The following is a 20,900-nucleotide window of genomic DNA, read 5'->3' as shown; positions in this document are numbered from 1 at the left end:
ATTCACACAGTGATCCCATCTTTCTGAACACGGTTATCACTGGTGATAAGATGTGGTTATGGCTATGACCTGGAAACCAAATTTCAGTCATTGCAATGGAACCATCCAACATCACAGAGGCCAAACAAAGCATGGCAGGTGTGCAGCAATGTTAAAGTCATGGTGAAAATTTTATTTGACTCCCATGGGGTGGTGCATCTTGAGTATCCACCAGAAGGCCAAAATATTAATAGAGTATTATCGGGAGGTCCTATGTCACCATTGTGATGCTGTGCACTGGCAAATGACTGGGTCGTGAAATGTTGGCAGCTCCATCATGACAATGCACCCGCCTATTCTGCTCAGCTAATTCAGGATTTCCTGGCCAAACACAACACTCTTGTGATTCGTCACACTCCCTACTCTCCAGGCTCCTTTTGATATTTTGTCTGTTCCCCAAGATCAAAATGACACTAAAAGGGACTCTATTTGAGCCACAAGAACACATCATGCAGTACACGACATGCCAGCTGGATAGCATTTGAAAAGAGGCCATCCAGAAATGCTTCCAACAATTGCAGAACCTCTGGGATAACTGTGTGCAGTTCCAAGGAGACTACTTTGAAGAAGATTAGGATTTCAGACACCAGGTGAGTAATTTTATTTTTTGCAGCCTTTTGAATGCACCTCATATGTACAGAGACTTGATAGGAGTGGCTCATGCTCCTGTTTCTATTGGGACCACTTTGAACCTTCAGCCCTTGGTACTCGATTTTCTCATGCTCCTTCTTTCTGATGTTGCTTGTCAGCTGGGATTGCCACATCAATCACAACTGCTTTCTTCTTTCCCTTGTCAGCTACCACTATATGTGGGTTGGTTGGCCAGCAGCTACTTGTCTGTCTAGAATTTAAAGTCCCACAGGACCTTAGCCCTGTCATTCTCAACCACCTTCAGCGATGTCTCCATCGGGACTTAGGGTCTTCTAATTCGTATGTGGCACAGATGTTCCTGTATTCTATTCGTGACACTTGGCTGTCCCTCTCAATGTACATGGGCTCAGCTTGCATCTTGCATCCTGCTATCATGTGTTGGATTGTCTCTGGGGCACATTTGTACAGCCTCCAACTTGAGTTGTATTGGCTGTGGTCGAGCTGTGCCTCCATGTATCTGGTGCTTAAGGCTTGTTCTTCTGCTGCCATGATCAGAGCCTCTGTGCTGTACTTTAGGCCAGCCTTTAATAGTTACTTGTAGAACTCTGTGATGTCAGCCACTTCTTCCATCTGTCACCGGTATATCCCATGGAGGGACTTGGTCTTCCATGATACCTCCTGTTCCAAATCACTGTCTGTCTTCAGCTGTCTGAGGCACTGCTGTAGCAGCTGATCTTGGGGGTGGGGGCCTCTTTCTGATACATTCATGGATGCTCCTTATCTCATTGTGGATTGTGGCTCTAACAATCACTAAACCTCTCCATGAACATTTCCAAGTCACTGAATATGTCTTGGACTTTATTTGCATTGGTTATGAAGAAATACAAACAGTATAACACTCTATGGTAAATCTGTGTGAAGTAGATAGTTCTCAAAAAATGAGTGACTGTGCAAGAAGGAAAACACTGAGAAAAGCCCCAAAGACACCCAAACAACCCAGAATAAGTTTTAGGCTTCTGTGGGTGTGATTGGAGAAATTGTGAATAGTGCATGTTTTGCAATTTGTATCACTAGCTTCATGATGAAGTGGTATAGAGGATGATTTTCTTAAAAAGAAGACCTAAAATTTCAACTACAATTTGCCAGAACGTACAAGAGATGCAAGCCTAGATTTGATATTTTGGTGAAAGTACACCCTTTCTGTAAACTGTACGCTAGACAATAGAATTTTAATAAATAAACAACTCTAAAATATAAAGAACACAATGCTGTTGGCACATATCTCAAATTGTTCATTGGGGTCATATTAGTCTGGAACAGGTGAGTTAATCTCTGCTAAATGATGTTCAAACATGACTCAGCTAGATCCTCTACTAAGTCCACTATTTCATCACTAATCACATCGAGCCACCTGACCCCCGACCCAAGTTCCCACCTGCCACAGCTGCACACTCAGAATAATACGGGTATATCAGCACTTGTGTTGAGAACATCGTACCCACCATACAAGTGAGGAACTTCCCCAACCAGAAGCCCTGGGTAAACAGAGAGGTGCTGCACTTGCTGCGTGCTCACACTGCTGCTTTTAGATCTGGCAACGAAGCTGAGTACAAGGCTGCACAGTACAGACTGGAGAAGGCCATAAGAGCGGCCAAGAGACAGCACAGAGAGAGGATGGAGGACTTCTACTCTAACGCTGACCACAGGAGAATGTGCCAATGTCTGGATCACATCACAGACTTCAGGACCAGCTCCAGAACCACCACCATCAGCTCATCGGACAGCCTGCCAGATGACCTCAACGCCTTCTACACCCGCTTTGAGAGCCCCACCTCCACCACCTCTACAGAATACAGACACACCACAGCCACTCAACTCCCCTCTCCCCTGCCAGTCGTCACATCAGCCCAGGTACACAAAGCCTTGAGGAGCATCCGCCCCCAGAAGGCTGCCGGGTCAGACAATGTACCAGGACATGCCCTCAGAGTATGTGCTAACGAGCTGGCTGATGTTCTCACCTCCATCTTCAACCTTTTCCTCGGGCAGTGCATCGTCCCGAGATGCTACAAGACCACCACGTTCGTACCCCTCCCCAAGAAGAACCCCCCCATCCTGTCTGAATGACTTCCGGCCAGTAGCACTCACTTTAATCAATATGAAGTGCTTCAAGAGAGTGATACTGTCCCACATTCATAACAGCATCCCGGACACCACCGACCCACTGCAGTACACCTACAGGCACAACCGGTCAGACGTCAAACGCCATCGCCGCCGCCCTTCACATCTCCCTCTCATCTGGAAAATAAAGACTCCTACATTAGGATGCTCTTTATCGACTACAGCTCCACCTTCAACATGGTCATCCCCCACAAACTCACCCACAAACTGTTAGCCCTCGGACTTCACCCCTCCCTCTGTGACTGGCTTCTCAACTTCCTGACTGGCAGACCACAGTCTGTCAGGATTGGGAGAAGGACATCAGCCACTATCACTACCACTATGGGGACCCCAGAGGGCTGTGCCCTGAGCCCCATCCTCTACACCCTGTTCACCCACGACTCTGTTGGTTCTCACCCCAACAACACCACCATCAAGTTTGTCGATGACACCATCATGATAGGACGCATCACTGGCGCAGATGAGACGGCCTACAGGAGGGAGGTGGACAGTCCGAGGTCTTGAGGTGGAGAGGGTGAGGAACTTGAAGTACCTGGGGGTCCACATCAGTGATGACCTCACCTGGACATTCAACACCACACAGGTGGTGAAGAAGGCTCAGCAGCGACTGTATTTCCTGAGGAAGCTGAGGAAACTTGGGATGGCACCCAAGATCCTCAGCAACTTCTACAGCTGCATCATTGAGTCAGTCCTGATGACCTGCATCACTGTGTGGTATGGCAGCTCTACTGTGTGGGACCGCAAATGCCTGCAGAGAGTGATTAGGACTGTGTCTAAGATCACCTGGACCCCACAACCCTCTCTGCAGAGCATCTACCACCGCAGAGTCCACAGGAGAGCTGTCTCCATCATCAAAGACCCCAGTCACCCCCAACATGGACTATTCACACTCCTCCCCTCAGGCCGCAGGTTCAGGACTGTGAGATGCAGAACCATCAGGTTCAAGAACTCTTTCTTTCACATAGCCATTAGTCTGTTAAACAGCTGAACCCGCCCCCAAGGACAGAGCCCCCATCACTGGGCACTAAATTGCACAAAACCATTTAATGCTGAATGCTGCACAGAACAGTGAATGTTGCACACTGATGCACTATCATGTACATATCATGTAGGCCATTACACAAGCATATTTTATATTTCCCTTCTTACAGTGTATATTTCTTATTATTACATTATTACATTTTTATTTACATTGCTTGTTATATTCTATTGTTCTTACCAGCATGCTTATTTTATGTTATTTCACCCTCCCACTTATATTTAGATATTTTATACTTAGTTATTTATATACATATTTGGGCATCCAATGTGGGCAGCAAAGTAAGAATTTCATTGCACAGGGAAACATGTTTCTTTACTGTGCATATGACAATAAAAGCTTTGAATCTTGAATTAAAATAACAGGGGAAACTTTGACTACAGCCTACACAACATGTAGAAACTGAATATAAGAAACTGGTCCTGATGTTTAGTTTCTTCTCATTTTTTTTCCTGGAAGTATGCTATTGTGCTGACAAAAAGAGGTAACTTTAGGCCTTGGTTTTATGTTCTGACATCACAGTAATGCCACTTTAAGAAGTAATGCCAAACTCTGATGTAACTGAGTAAAAGTTTTTAGCACTATATTTTATTTTTAAGCAGACTGTTGTTGCCCTGCCAGGTTTTTATTGTATATATGTGTATGAAAGAAAGTTGTGTTCACTTTAATAAAAAAAAAAAAGGGAAAATGTGTTAAATGTAAATCCCCCCCCCCCCCCCCCCCCCCCCCGGCAGAATAACTGGAGGCCTACTCTTCCTCCATTTTTTTTCTGCCACACTCCTGCTCCTCCTGACTCAGATCGATCGGGATCAGGCGTGGCTGCCCAGCTGCTGTGGTTGCCTAACCGAGACGTCCCCTGCCATGTTGGCGCTGGCGAGCCAGGCTCAGATGGTGCAGGAGATTCATCTGGAGATGGAGGTGAAACTGCACCTCTTCCATGGGTTGCACTCTTCTGGACTCCTTTCCCTACCATGCTTGTCATTGTCGTCGTTGTTTGTTATTCGTGCAAGAGTGTGTGTGGTCCGTTGCAAAATGGTGGCCGACTGAAGCGGAACGAGCTTATATACGTTCTGGGGCCACCATGGCTTGCTGATGCTGGACGGCCTTCACCCTACTGGGGAAGGCGCCGCCATTTTGTCTGCGAACATAGATAGAGCTCGACAGTGAGGGTAACATTAGGATTTTACAGCAGGCCACGGAGCAGGTGATTAGAGACCCTGCGAGGCTTATGACAAATGTGGGTGTGGAATCCATTAGCTTAGTGGGGACATTAGTGCAGAAAATCCATGATGGTGATAGTGCAGTTTATCCGCCAGGGAAGGAACTTCAACAAGCTGAGACTGTGGCCTGCTTCCGTAGACGTGTCCATAAAAATCATAGAGGGATATGCTTTGCAAACTTAGTACCCATAACTACATTGGATGATGTTGAAATTGAAGATGGCCCATTGGCTGGTCCAGCAATATCAAAGATTTCATGTCTCCCACCTACAACTTGCGTGGCATGTCTCAAACCTAAACCTACTTCCACATATCTTATATATGCTACTCTGAAACCACCCCTAAATCCAAACAGTCCAACTGTTAACCCCACTGAGGTCCTTAGTCTGGGTCTCATTAACATAAGATCACTATCCTCAAAATCATTGTTGATTAATGATCTAATTATGGATCATCACTTATATATGATTGGGTTATATGAAACCTGGCTTAAACCTACAGCTGTCCTCCCCTTAAATGAAGCCTGCCCACAGGCATACACATTTAGTCACATCCCTCATGATGCAAAGCAAGGAGGGACTGTTGCTATTATTTTTAAATCTAGGTTTAGCTTATCAGCTGTTGGGGGTCACAAATATAACTCATTTGAGCATCTTATTCTCTGCTCTGAGCATGATGCTACATATTGCCAAGGTTAGAAGAATAAAAATCAGCCATATTATCTTGTCACTGTATATAGGCTCCCTGACCCATATTCTGAATTATTAGATGAATTTGGTGCGTTCATCTCTAACTTATCAACTAGTGCAGACAACATTCTGATTATTGGTGACTAACATTCATATAAATAAGCCTTCTGATCCCCTCTGCAAATCATTTATGGAAACTGTGGATGCATTAGTATTTCAGCAGTGCATTCAAGACTCGATACACATTAGTGGAAATACCCTGGTTGTGGTTCTCACATGTGGTATTGCTGTCACAAATATTGACATCATGCCTCTTGCTTTGGTGGTCTCTGATCACTCACTTATTAGGTTTACAGTTTCGCTGCCATGTTGAGTGGAACAAACTTATTTATCACTACGGCGATGCATCAACTCCTCAACTACAACGGAACTCAAAGCTAGACTGCCTGATATCTTAGCTTCATGCTCGGAAAATGCCAAATCAAAAGACAGTCTTGTGGATAGTTTAAACTCAATGCTCAAAACTACACCTGACATGATTGCGCCACCTTTGTTAAAATCACACTCCCCCAAAACACAGTCACCTTGGTTCAGTGATTACAACCCCAATTCCAATGAAGGTGGAATATTGTGTAAAATGTAAATAAAAACAGAATACAATGATTTTCAAACCCTCTTCAACCTATATTCAATTGAATACACCAACAAAGACAAGGCATTTAATGTTCAAACTGATAAACTTTATTGTTTTTCTGCAAATATTTTGTCATTTTGAAATGGATGCCTGTAACACGTTTCAAAAAAGCTGGGACAGTGGGATATTTACCACTGTGTTATGTCACTTTTCCTTCAAACAACACTCATTGGGCCTCATGTATCAAAGTTGCGCACTTGTGGCGTAAATTTACGGTGTAAATTTGAAGTACACAAAAGTTGCCATGACATGTATCAAGCAGTGCGCACCTGCCCATTTCCAGCGTATGCTGACGTGACCTTGATAAATGCAGCGGGTGAAAACAATCGTAATTATAATAAACACTCCCATAAATATTCAGACTCTGCTTCAGACACACCCTCATTTTATGACATGGAAGCCAGGAAGACGGCAAAGAAAAAGAACTCCACCAATCACGATGCGTGCCAATAGAGCGTCAAAAGCAGCTGTCGCATCAATTGTTTTGTAGTATAATCAAAAAGTGTTACAGTGGTCCCTCGTTTATCACGGGAGTTACGTTCTAAAAAATAGCCCATAATACGCGAAACCGCGACGTAGTCAGCGTTATTTTTTACAATTATTATAGACGTTTCAAAGCTGTAAAACCACTTTATACACTTTCTCAATCAGGCATGAACATTTTCTCACTTTTCTCTCATGTGTAAACACTCTCAAAATTCAAACCTTATTAGAAAAATAAGACCAAACTGTTTTCAGGCCCAAACATTTGTTTGAGAAATAAAAATAGAACATTTTCCTGTAAATAATTATGATGGCTTTTAGAACTAATGAATTTAATTTTAACGATCAACGTACGAGGTTGAACACATAAGAAATTATTAATAGTGACTGACCAGTATTTCACAGCTCGCGCCTCTGCGTCCTGGCGCCGCGCCTTTTTCCACTCACACCTGGCTGCAGGTGTGTGTTTCCAAGTGACAAACACAGTTATGAGTAGTTGTTGGCGCTCTTTTTTCTTCTGGGCGAGAAGATTCTTATAAAGAGACACGCAGAACACAGAACACTGTAAAAAAAAGCATGCAAAATTGGACTAAAGAAATCCGCGAAACGACGAGGCCGCGAAAAGTGAACCGCGTTATAGCGAGGGACCACTGCATTCTCTTTTCACATGTCAATAATTCTTGACGTGGATATTTGCTCACTCAATTAATAAGACGCCTAATTTTTCAGAGTTCTTTATTCTTAAAATGTATTTCTTTATTTATTTTATTGTGACAAACGAATGGAGACGAGAAAACCTGATTGCAGCACGGGCGAAGGGAATGAGAACATTACAGTTGTAATGATCAATTTCATTGTCTAAAACGATCACACCACATAAAGTTAAAGCACTTTCTTTGCAGTCAGCACTGTGGCCACGGATCGTGCTCGAGACCAACAATCCCGCAAAAGTGGGATTTGTATTGATTATTATGTAGTATAATCAGGAAAGTGTAACATATGCATTGATTTGTATAATGGCACTGTTTATCATGTTGGTCATTTACATTTTTATGTGGATTCCAGCGCTGGTTCATTTTGGTGTATAATTTACGCCACCTCTCGACCTGGTGTATATTTTCAGCGCAGCGTACGCCAACGACCACTTTGATAAATGCCAAGTAGCGCAGCTGTTTTGGCGTACGCCCCATATACGCTCAAATATCGCCGTACGCACGTTGATACATGAGGCCCATTAAGCGTTTTGTGATCTGAGGACACTAATTGTTGAAGCTTTGTAGGTGGAATTCTTTCCCATTCTTGCTGGATGTACGACTTCAGTTGTTCAACAGTCTGGGGTCTCCGTTGTCGTATTTTGCACTTCATAATGTGCCACACATTTTCAATGAGCGACAAGTCTGGACTGCAGGCAGGCTAGTCTAGTACCTGCACTCTTTTACTACGAAGCTATGCTGTTGTAACACGTGCAGAATGTGGCTTGGCATTGTCTTGCTGAAATAAGCAGGGATGTCCCTGACAAAGACGTTGCTTGGATGGCAGCATGTGTTGCTCCAAAACCTGGATGTACCTTTCAGCATCGATGGTGCCATCATTGATGTGTAAGTTGACCATGCCATGGGCACTAACACACCCCCATACCATCACAGATGCTGGCTTTTGAACTTTGCGCTGGTAACAATCTGGATGGTCGTTTTCCTCTTTTGTCTAGAGGACATGACATCTATAATTTCCAAAAACAATTTGAAATGTGGACTCATCAGACCACACAACACTTTTCCACTTTGTGTCTGTCCATTTGAAATGAGCTCGGGCCCAAAGAAGTCGGCGGTGTTTCTGGATGTTGTTGATGTATGGCTTTCGCTTTGCATGGGAGAGTTTTAACTTGCACTTGTAGATGTAGCGACGAACTGTGTTAACTGACAATGGTTTTCTGAAGTGTTCCTGAGCCCATGCAGTAAGATCCTTTACACAATGATGTCAGTTTTTAATGCAGTGCTGCCTGAGGGATCGAAGGTCACGGGCATTCCATGTTGGTTTTTGGCTGTACCGCTTACATGTAGAAAGTTCTCCAGATTCTCTGAATTTTCTGATTATATTATGGACTGTAGATGATGGAATCCCCAAATTCCTTGCAATTGAACATTGAGAAGCATTGTTCTTAAATTGTTGGACTATTTTTTCATGCAGTTGTTCACAAAGTGGTGATCCTTGTCCCATCTTTGCTTGTGAACGGCTGAGACTTTTGGTGATGCTCGTTTTATACCCATTCATGACACTTATTGAGTGTTGTTAGAAGGAAAGGTGATGTAACACAGTGGTAAACATACCACTGTCCCAGCTTTTCTGAAACGTGTTGCAGGCATCCATTTCAAAATAAGCAAATATTTGCACAAAAACAATAAAGTCTATCAGTTTGAACATTAAATATTTTGTCTTTGTGGTGTATTCAATTGAATATAGGTTGAAGAGGATTTGCAAATCATTGTATTCTGTTTTTATTTACATTTCACACAACGTCCCAACTTCATTGGAATTGGGGTTGTACACATTAAGCGATTTATCAGTCAGTCTTTCCTGTAGGCAGAACAAATATTGTCCAGGTCACCTTCAGCAATAAAGGGAAAAAAACAGAGAAATATAAATGTTGCCAAATTAATTAAAGATTGTGTTATCCAAGTAGTAATAATAATATTAGCAACAACTGTTGAACAGTTGTGTCACTGATGCTTTCTTGGTGCTCGTGCATTGTTTGAGCTCACACTACATGCTGGTAGCGTCAGCTGCACTGCGCCATAGAAAAACTCCTTTTGGAAATCTGATAATTCTGAAACAATGTAAATTATTGTATTACTTAGCATCAAATGAGTACTCACTCCACATAAAACTAGACTCATCAGTATTTTATCTTTTCCCCGATTTACAGTCTGTTGACCTGTAACAGCAGGCCAGCCACAACGATTGCCCAGAGTACTCACAACAGCCAAACAAGCCATACTTTATATGCCAAACACACTCAGGTGCAGTCTTGACTGCATAGTGTGTTTTCACCCAAAATGAACAATCAATCAATCAATCAATCAATCAACTTTTTTCTTGTATAGCGCCAAATCACAACAAACAGTTGCCCCAAGGCGCTCAATATAAGCTTTATATGATAATCTGCTCTTCTGGGCATCACAGTTCTCTCTGCAATGAACTTGTGTCCTGTTCTAATCCATTTATAACACATATACCAGATAAACATGCCCTGGTGAATCGTGGAAAAACTGTGTTGGGATGTGTCTCGTCCTAGGTGGGTTTAGTGATTTGCCTGTCTGATGAAAAACTGATCCAAGAATCCTCTGGTCTCAAGTCCACCACGTTATCCTTGAGACAATCATTTCACTGTGTGAAGACATTTCATCTTTTCTTTCTTTTTAAATCTATTACAACAGAAAAGTTGGAGTGCTGCAAGAGTCCTTTTAGTCACTCATACAGGGCCGTGACTGGCTCTTCACCTTCTTGTGATTGAAAAAAACTTTGAAAAACATGAGATTTGACAGGACACAGGCCATGTCCCACCCTGTCTCTCTCTCTCTCTCTGTCTCGCACACACACAGGGTGAGGGGGCAGAGCAGCTGCCTCCCTGTTCTCATGTCTGCTTTCAGATTTGCTGTGTAGTCATGTTTAATAATGAAGCTCATTGCATTATTATTCATAACTGTGTTATTCTTGCTTTCATCGCTGCAGTAGGCCAATATGGAACAAATCATATTCTGTATTATCTCATTAAGTAACACGTCTCGCTCTTCATTAGGTATGATTTAGTTTAATCAGAGACAGACAGCAGGCACTGCTGTGTCTTCTGTTTTTCTCAGCGTGGAGCAGCAGCGCTGATGTACTGAACAGAGTGTTTTTCCACATCACAGCTCAGTGAGCCATGATGATGGTGGAGGTGCTAAGGAGGGCCAATCATCTTTGAGGAGGGCCAGGTGCTGCCCTGTTGACCTTCACCTTGTGTTCAGTGCTGTGAAACCATTCCCGTGGTTGGAGTTTCCTAAACTGGAGATGTGTTTGTGCACTATAATATCACCATGACGAAGAGGCCTTTGGCTTACCCATCTATTGTTAATAGTGTGTGACAGGATAAGTCATTTTTATGCTGTGTAGGTAGCTGCCCAAGAAAAGCATGGTTGAGTGCACAAGACTTCATAATAAACAACACAGAGCTTGGCTGCTTTTCAGTCAGTTGAGGCAAATACATTCTCAAGTCAGTCCTGGCAAGTACAAGACAAGTTGCAGATCTTAGAGCAAATTACTCATCAGTTGCAAATGTGTCTGATCTCTGAATGTTGACAAGAAAATTACATTTTCTTTGCTCTGTCTATGTGTAATTTCATTAGTGACAAGTAACTTGAAATAGAAGACAATAGCGTTGTATAAATTATACTGTAACCGCAACTACACACAAAAAGCAATGTCACATAATAGCAACACTGATCAGATGGCATGAAGACCTTAAAAATAACTTGGAGCACTTACCTCTGCAGGGGCAGTAATATCACTGCCTGCCTCGACACCCAACAGAGGACACCTGACAAAGATCTGTAAACTTGGGCTCATAGATTTTTAGTACAGACACAGTAAGTACAGATCTTTACAATGTTGGTGTTTCAAGGCAAGTTCTTGAAACACTGGCAAAGCCATAAGAGAAAAAGTAAAAAGTTAGATTTTGAGTCAGATCCAGAACTGATGTACCAAGACACTCTGAACTGACCCAAGGACGATCTTCCCACTGACCTGTGTGGAAAACTTTGCTTTCTTTATTGGTTTACGAGGGCTGTCAATAAAGTAACGGTCCTTTTTATTTTTTTCAAAAACTATATGGATTTCATTCATATGTTTTTACGTCAGACATGCTTGAACCCTCGTGCGCATGCGTGAGTTTTTCCACGCCTGTCGGTGACGTCATTCGCCTGTGAGTACTCCTTGTGGGAGGAGTCGTCCAGCCCCTCATCGGAATTCCTTTGTCTGAGAAGTTGCTGAGAGACTGGCGCGTTGTTTGATCAAAATTTTTTCTAAACCTGTGAGACACATCGAAGTGGACACGGTTCGAAACATTAAGCTGGTTTTCAGTGAAAATTTTAACGGCTGATGAAAAACAGGAAAAACACCTCTGTTGAAAGCCTTAAGGACAAGTTGGAACATGTCCTGCTGTTAAACAATTTCTCATATACTCACTCCACTGAAAGCCATCAAAAGCCGCCTGGATTTTAACAAATGGTTATCAACACGGAGGTGTTTTTCCTGTGCCGCCGCACCGCGTCGGCTGCGTCCCAACGCGCGGACCCGTCTGCACGTCTTTCATTAAAAAAATCTCCTTTAACAGTGGAATATCCGGATAAAATGCTGAAACCGACTTCTTCTGAAACTTCTCTGTTCTCTCACGACGTCCTGGATCAATGGAGCCTGAAATGTGGAGGTTTTCAGCTTGAACAGGCTGACGACGGCGGCTGAGAGCGCTGCGTGACGTCTCGCACCGTGGGAAGTCCTTAAAGCGACAGAATCACCTCAAAATCTCTCATCAGCCGTTAAAATTTTCATTGAAAACCAGCTTAATTTTTCGAACCGTGTCCACTTCGATGTGTTTCACAGGTTTAGAAAAAATTTTGATCAAACAAAGCGCCAGTCTCTCAGCAACTTCTCAGACAAAGGAATTCCGATGAGGGGCTGGACGACTCCTCCCACAAGGAGTGCTCACAGGCGAATGACGTCACCGACAGGCGTGGAAAAACTCACGCATGCGCATGAGGGTTCAAGCATGTCTGACGTAAAAACATATGAATGAAATCCATATAGTTTTTGAAAAAAATAAAAAGGACCGTTGCTTTATTGACAGACCTCGTATTTATTTCAATTGTCATGTACGCAATGAAACAAATTGGAACCTCTATCTTTTTATGAGGTATATTCTAGTAGCTGTGCATAGTGCAGCTTTTGTCTGTTGTATCACCAGTTAAGAGGATTTTTTTTCAAAAGATGTGGCATTTCAGTGACGCTTCGATAGAATTTGCATGGGAAACACAAGCCTCAATTTTATCTTTTTTTTTAAAGCTCCTGCAAGAGAATTTACTTTTTTTTTTTTTTTTGTTTGCCTTTTGTTTTGTTTTCTTCATTATATCTCTATCTGTGTTTTCTGCCTCTGTCACTGTAGCTGATCAGCAGCTTTTTATGTTTATTGAACAACTCAGTGACATTTTCCATGACTCACGAAGGGGGCCATTGTCTACACCCAGAAGGAGCTGCTTGTGCTGTTGCCAGAGAAAGGCCTGATAACCTGGCTGAGCTGTGGAGGAAACGCTGTGAGTATTGCAGTGTGGGACTGAAGAGGAAAGAGGGGAGGAGGAAACACTGATACAGCCTTTAGGGGAGGTGATGGTCTAGCGGTTAAGCATTGGGCTTGACATCAGAGGATCCTCAGTTCAAATCCCAGCCTGACTAGAAAATCACTAAGGGTGCTTGGGCAAGGTCCTTAATCCCCTAGTTGCTCCCAGTGTGTAGTGAGTACCTTGTATGGCAGCACCTTCACATTGGGGTGAATGTGAGGCATTAGTGTGTAAAGCGCTTTGAGCAACTGATGCAGATGGAAAAGCGCTATATACTCGTAAATGCAGTCCATTTACAGGCTTACACCCCGTCACACCTTGTCGATTTAGCCAGCGTATGCCGACCATATTAAAAACGCTGGCATACGCTGGCATATGTCTAATAAGTTATGGGTAGGTTTTGTATAAGTTAAGAGCACACTGAAGCACGCCGATATACATTGTAATACGGCAAGCATGTCAAAACAGTTTAGGCATGCACAATATTTTCAGCACATGCCAGCGTATGGCTCATACCCCCGCATATGTGAGCCATAAATTGTGGGTAAGTTATGCAATTGTTGGCATACGTTTCTTGTAAGTTATGATTCAAAATACATTCCTTGATGCTGTCCATTGATTGGCTGAACAACTGAAAGCTTCAGTCCTCAACAGCTCAGACTGTTACAAATATTTAAACTATTCACTGAGCAAATACAGAGTCTTATCTTACCTGTTTGTTTCAGTTGTATTCATCATCACAGCCTGGCAAAAACTTTAAATTAAATAAAGCATCCTGATTTTGGAAAACTTTAGTTCTTTGTCATGGCTGAAGTAACAAAGCATTTTAAAAGCAGTCCCTCTGTGTTTTGTCTGACCAAAGGTGTGTTTTTCAGCTTGAAACAGAGGACGCCAGTGCTTTGTGCCACAACAAGAACTCACTCATTCATTCACGTCAAAATTTACCACAGAGGCCATGCGACAGTGTACACATGCTCATCAATATTTATGTGCTCTGCCTTCCAAACAAACCAGTTCTGTCGGTGGTGAAAATGCAAACCAAGCCAGACTTAACTGTTCTGACCCGTACCATTCCATGCAGTACCAACCCGGACCATCTTCCCACAGACCTTTGTTGAAAACTCTGCTTTCTTTATTCACAAAAAAGCCCTCCGTAAAGCTAGGACATCTTACTACTCATCACTAATTGAAGAAAATAAGAACAACCCCAGGTTTCTTTCCAGCACTGTAGCCAGGCTGACAAAGAGTCAGAGCTCTATTGAGCCAAGTATTCCTTTAACTAGTAATGACTTCATGACTTTCTTTGCTAATAAAATTTTAACTATTAGAGGAAAAATTACTCATAACCATCCCAAAGACATATCGTTATCTTTGGCTGCTTTCAATGATGCTGGTATTTGGTTAGACTCTTTCTCTCCGATTGTTCTGTCTGTTATTTTCATGAGTTACTTCCTCCAAACCATCAACACGTCTATTAGACCCCATTCCTACCAGGCTGCTCAAGGAAGCCCTACCATTAATTAATGCTTCGATCTTAAATATGATCAATCTATCTTTATTAGTTGGCTATGTACCACAGGCTTTTAAGGTGGCAGTAATTAAACCATTACTTAAAAAGCCATCTTAGCCAGACCCAGCTATCTTAGCTAATTATAGGCCAATCTCCAACCTTCCTTTTCTCTCAAAAATTCTTGAAAGGGTAGTTGTAAAACAGCTAACTGATCATCTGCAGAGGAATGGTCTATTTGAAGAGTTTCAGTCAGGTTTTAGAATTCATCATAGTGCAGAAACAGCATTAGTGAAGGCTACAAATGATCTTCTTATGGCCTCAGACAGTGGACTCATCTCTGTGCTTGTTCTGTTAGACCTCAGTGCTGCTTTTGATACTGTTGACCATAAAAATTTATTACAGAGATTAGAGCATGCCATAGGTATTAAAGGCGCTGCGGTGCTTTGATTCATATTTATCTAATAGATTACAATTTGTTCATGTAAATGGGGAATCTTCTTCACAGACTAAGGTTAATTATGGAGTTCCACAAGGTTCTGTGCTAGGACCAATTTTATTCACTTCATACATGTTTCCCTTAGGCAGTATTATTAGACAGCATTGCTTAAATTTTCATTGTTACGCAGATGATACCCAGCTTTATCTATCCATGAAGCCAGAGGACACACACCAATTAGCTAAACTGCAGGATTGTTTTACAGACATAAAGACATGGATGACCTCTAATTTCCTGCTTTTAAACTCAGATAAAACTGAAGTTATTGTACTTGGCCCCACAAATCTTAGAAACATGGTGTCTAACCAGATCCTTACTCTGGATGGCATTACCCTGACCTCTAGTAATACTGTGAGAAATCTTGGAGTCATTTTTGATCAGGATATGTCATTCAATGCGCATATTAAACAAATATGTAGGACTGCTTTTTTGCATTTGCGCAATATCTCTAAAATTAGAAAGGTCTTGTCTCAGAGTGATGCTGAAAAACTAATTCATGCATTTATTTCCTCTAGGCTGGACTATTGTAATTCATTATTATCAGGTTGTCCTAAAAGTTCCCTGAAAAGCCTTCAGTTAATTCAAAATGCTGCAGCTAGAGTACTGACAGGGACCTCATAGTACCATATCACCCCAATAGAGCGCTTCACTCTCAGACTGCAGGCTTACTTGTAGTTCCTAGGGTTTGTAAGAGTAGAATGGGAGGCAGAGCCTTCAGCTTTCAGGCTCCTCTCCTCTGGAACCAGCTCCCAATTCAGATCAGGGAGACAGACACCCTCTCTACTTTTAAGATTAGGCTTAAAACTTTCCTTTTTGCTAAAGCTTATAGTTAGGGCTGGATCAGGTGACCCTGAACCATCCCTTAGTTGTGCTGCTATAGACTTAGACTGCTGGGGGGTTCCCATGATGCACTGAGTGTTTCTTTCTCTTTTTGCTCTGTATGCACCACTCTGCATTTAATCATTAGTGATTGATCTCTGCTCCCCTCCACAGCATGTCTTTTTCCTGGTTCTCTCCCTTAGCCCCAACCAGTCCCAACAGAAGACTGCCCCTCCCTGAGCTTGGTTCTGCTGGAGGTTTCTTCCTGTTAAAAGGGAGTTTTTCCTTCCCACTGTCGCCAAGTGCTTGCTCACAGGGGGTCGTTTTGACCGTTGGGGTTTTTCCGTAATTATTGTATGGCCTTGCCTTGCAATATAGAGCGCCTTGGGGCAACTGTTTGTTGTGATTTGGTGCTATATAAATAAAATTGATTTGATTTGATTTTGATTTATTCGTTTATTTATTACACTGGCTAAATCATCATTATGTGACAGCTGCATAACATATTTGACGTGTCCAGCATATTCTACACATTTTCATACATAGGCAATGCTGGCTAATTCATCAAGGTATGATAGGGCCCTGACCAGAGATCATTACAGAGAACATACTTGTACACACTCACAGGAATAAAAGGGATGAGTTAGCTGCTCTGATCAGGACCCAGAGGGAGTACCGTGAGTGCAGCATTTTGTGTTTCACAGAGAGATTGCTTCACTCTCATATTCTGGACCACAGTGTGGCAGGTCTCAGCTTCAGCAATTGTTCGGATGGACAGGCATGGTTGGAGTGGAAGGAAGAAAGGAGGACTGCACTGTGCGTGAGTCAGGGATGGTGTAATCCTGGATGTGTGCATGTTTACAAATGTTTCTTTCTCCAAATATTGAACTTCTTGCTGTGGGAATGTGCTGTTATTATCAACAGAAGGAGCTCATGTGTGCCATAACCATCACTGCGGAGAGGTCACTTGTGACATCACTCATTCATCTGCCATCAAACTGCACACAGTACTTCAGTGCCTTTATAACTGGTTACTGCTGTTGCATCACCTTAGACACATTGCTGCCAACATTTCAGCAAGAAATTGACTGCCACACCACAGCAACAGAACACTGGAATTACTGTATGCTGCAAGATGCATACAGTATCACTGCTTTCCCCCCACTCAGCAGACGAGATCACAACCTGGTCTGGCAGACACCAAGATATGTCCCCCTTTGTCCAGCAGCAGCCTGCATCCACAAGGAATATGAGGAGGTGGAGTCAAGAGGTTTCTGAGGCACTGCAGTGCTCTTCCACCAGACAGCTCTCAGCCCAGTGTTCCAGCCCCTGGTCTTTGCTTAGGGTCTGTAATTCAAACACCACAGCAGGTGTCTCACGCACCTTCCTAGCAGCCGTAGGTCCCTACACCACTGCCTCCTGTGGTAAAGGCTAATCCTCCATGGACTCCGTGTTCATCTGACACCACTTGCGCCTTGGGTGCGGTCAGGAGGAAGAGACACACACGTCGGCCCACCATGGACTGGGACGATCGCTGGCAGGCTGCAGAGGCGGTGTTACTCCCCTCCACGCTGGAAGGGGAGCCAGTCCAGGAGGAGCTCAGTTCCCCAGCAGAGTAGTCTCTGGGTGGGCGTGGGACACATTGTAGAGAAGCTTGAATCTTCAACTGGACTGGGTTGCTTGATGCGAGGACATTTCGCTTCAAATCACAGAAGCTTCCTTAGCTAAAATTCTTGCTCTGGTAGTCTGACTTCTGTCTCATCGACAGGCAGGCATACTACAGACTGTACCCTGGGGACGCCACTCCATGCATCTATGGACTGCCCAAAATCCACAAACAGGACGTGCCACTCAGGCCTATTGCATGTAGCACAGATTCCATCACGTACAATTTGACCAAACACCTCAAGTGGATTTTGGCTCCTCTAGTGGGTAACTCAGCCCACCATGTGGAGAACACACAAGATTTTGTGTGCAAGATCAAGGACCTGCAGCTGGAGGCAGATGAAACTATGGTGTCATTTGATTTGACATCATTGTTCACCTGAATCCCCACCGCTGAGGCCGTCTCAGCTGTGAGGCAGAGACTGCTGGAGGATGTGTCTCTACTTGAAAGGACCAAACTCACACCAGACCACATCAGCCAACTCTTGGAGATCTGTCTTAACACCACGTATTTTCTGTTTAGGGGGAATTACTACAGCTAGATCCATGGTTGTGAGATGGGGTCTCCGGTATCCCCCATTGTGGCCAATCTGTACATGGAGCGAGTGGAGAAGACAGCCTTGACATCGTTCATGGGCATCCCTCCCAGTCACTGGTTCAGATATGTCGATGACACATGGGTTAAAATCAAGCAACAGGAGGTTGAGGACTTTACAGAACACATCAACTCGGTGGACCCAATATCAAGTTCACACGTAAGGATGCCAGAAACAACCATTTAGCCTTCTTGGACTGTGATGTTACGATTGGAGAGAACAGGCAGCTCCAGACAGGGGTTTACATAAAACCCACGCACACTGACCAATATCTGCTCTTTGGCTCAAACCACCCCCTTGAACACAAGCTCAGGGTAATCAGGACTCTTCAACACAGAGCCCTACAGGTGCCCACAACTGCAGAGGGAAGTGCTAAAGAACAACAACTTGTCCGGAAAACCCTCACAGTATGTGGGTACCCACAACGGTCCCTAGACAAAGTGCAGAAGTCCCAGAGAACAAAGAGACCAGATAGACAGGAGACAGAAACAAGAAGAAGAGGAGTGTCTCTCCCTTATTTAGCAGGAGTAGGGGAAAAACTACAAAGGATCTTCAGACAGCACAAAATCCCAGTTTACTTTAAACCGGTTAACACTTTGAGACAGAAATTAGTTCACCCTAAGGACAGGATCCCTAGTTACAAACAGAGCAATGTAGTGTATTCTATCAATGTCAGGAAAACTGTAATGAACACTACATAGGTGAGACTAAGTAACCTTTACACAAAAGGCTATACCAGCACTGCAGAGAGGGCGCCAATGGACCTCAGTCTGCAGTTCATCTCCACTTTAAAGACACTAACCACACGTTTGCGGACAAGGAAGTTAAAATCTTAGCCAGAGAGAAGAAATGGTTTGAGAGAGGGGACAAGGAGGCATTCTATGTGAAACAGTTGAATCCCAGCCTTAACCGGGAGGGGGTCTGAGACACGCTTTGTCCCCTGTTTACAATGGGGTACTCAGGTCAAAGCAGTTTCAGTCTTTTGTTCATGGTAGTCATTCACGTCATCAGGAGAGTCATCAAGAGAGCCGGCAGGAGAGGCGTCCGTCCCATCATTAGGAGGGACAGCTGGTGCTAACTAGAGCACAATAGGTGCTAATTAGAGCTATTGTTTAGTCACTAGCCTATAGCAGTCTGCCTCTCGGTAGGAGGGGTCTGGTTAGGTTTAAAACTCCAGCTTTTGTGGCTTCTGTTTATTCTTCTCTACAAGAGTCTAGACAGAAGTCAGACTACCAGAGCAAGAATTTTAGCTGAGGAAACTTCTGCAATTTGAAGTGAAACGTCCTCGCATCAAGCAACCCAGTCCAGTCGAAGATTCAAGCTTCTCTACTATGGAAACCACCTGGACAACTGAGAACCTACACAGAAACAACATGGGACACATTGACGACTGTGCTTCCTCTTGCAGGTCAGCATGAGTCCAGCAGTATGCCAGTGGAAGCAGGGCTAGAGGGCAGGATTGTATCTCTGTGATATTACCTGGGTCTCTGTGATGTTACCTATCAGTGTTTTCCATATTCCAGTGTTTTCTTATTTAATTTACTTGCATTTGTTGTTTTGTTCATTCACTGTATGTGTTCAAGAAGTATCAATCACGTTGTGTTTGCTTTCTTTATACGTAGTATCTTTGACTTTTGTTATGTTCAGTGTTCTGTGGATGTCTTACCATGTGTTGCTCCACTCATGTTTTCTATTCTTAGCACTTATTTCTGCCATCTTAATTATGCCTAGCTGTGTGCAAGGGTGAACGTAAGCTGGACCGCAGCAGAACTCCGTACTGGAAAGATATATTGAGATATTTCGCCCTTTACAAGCCGGAATGTCGCCAGAACGTGCCTCCGAAGAGAGCAACTTTTCACCTCTGTTTATAATCAGAGAGGAAAGAAAAGAGGAACTTCCAGCAACAGCAGCCAAAAAATGGTAGGCTGCTTTGTGTCTGTCTCTGGTGACTTTAGCTTTTTTTAAAGAGCTGAAGTTTGACTCACAACACCAAATGAAGTTGCTTTCGGAGCGCACAAATGGTGCGTTATTCTGCCTTCTGAATTAGCACCTGCACACAAAGGCAAGTCCTGTGCAGAACACACCAGGGGAGGAAGGCAAGCTTGTCTGACGCAATCACACCTGATTCAAATCCATATGGTTTTTGAAAAAAATAATAAGGTCGGATACTTTTCTAATAGACCTCGTATATACAACCCCTGGTAATAATTATGGAATCACCAGCCTCGGAGGATGTTCATTCAGTTGTTTAATTTTGTAGAAAAAAGCAGATCACAGACATGACACAAAACTAAAGTCATTTCAAATGGCAACTTTCTGGCTTTAAGAAACACTATAAGAAATCAGGAAAAATAATTGTGGCAGTCAGTAACGGTTACTGTTTTAGACCAAGCAGAGGGAAAAAAATATGAACTCACTCAATTCTGAGGAATAAATTATGGAATCACCCTGTAAATTTTCATCCCCAAAACTAACACCTGCATCAAATCAGATCTGCTCATTAGTCTGCATCTAAA

Source organism: Thalassophryne amazonica, chromosome 1 (genome assembly GCF_902500255.1).
Source record: "Thalassophryne amazonica chromosome 1, fThaAma1.1, whole genome shotgun sequence".
NCBI lineage: Eukaryota > Metazoa > Chordata > Actinopteri > Batrachoidiformes > Batrachoididae > Thalassophryne > Thalassophryne amazonica.
The sequence above is the reverse complement of the archived record's forward strand: the minus strand, read 5'-3'. Positions refer to the sequence as shown.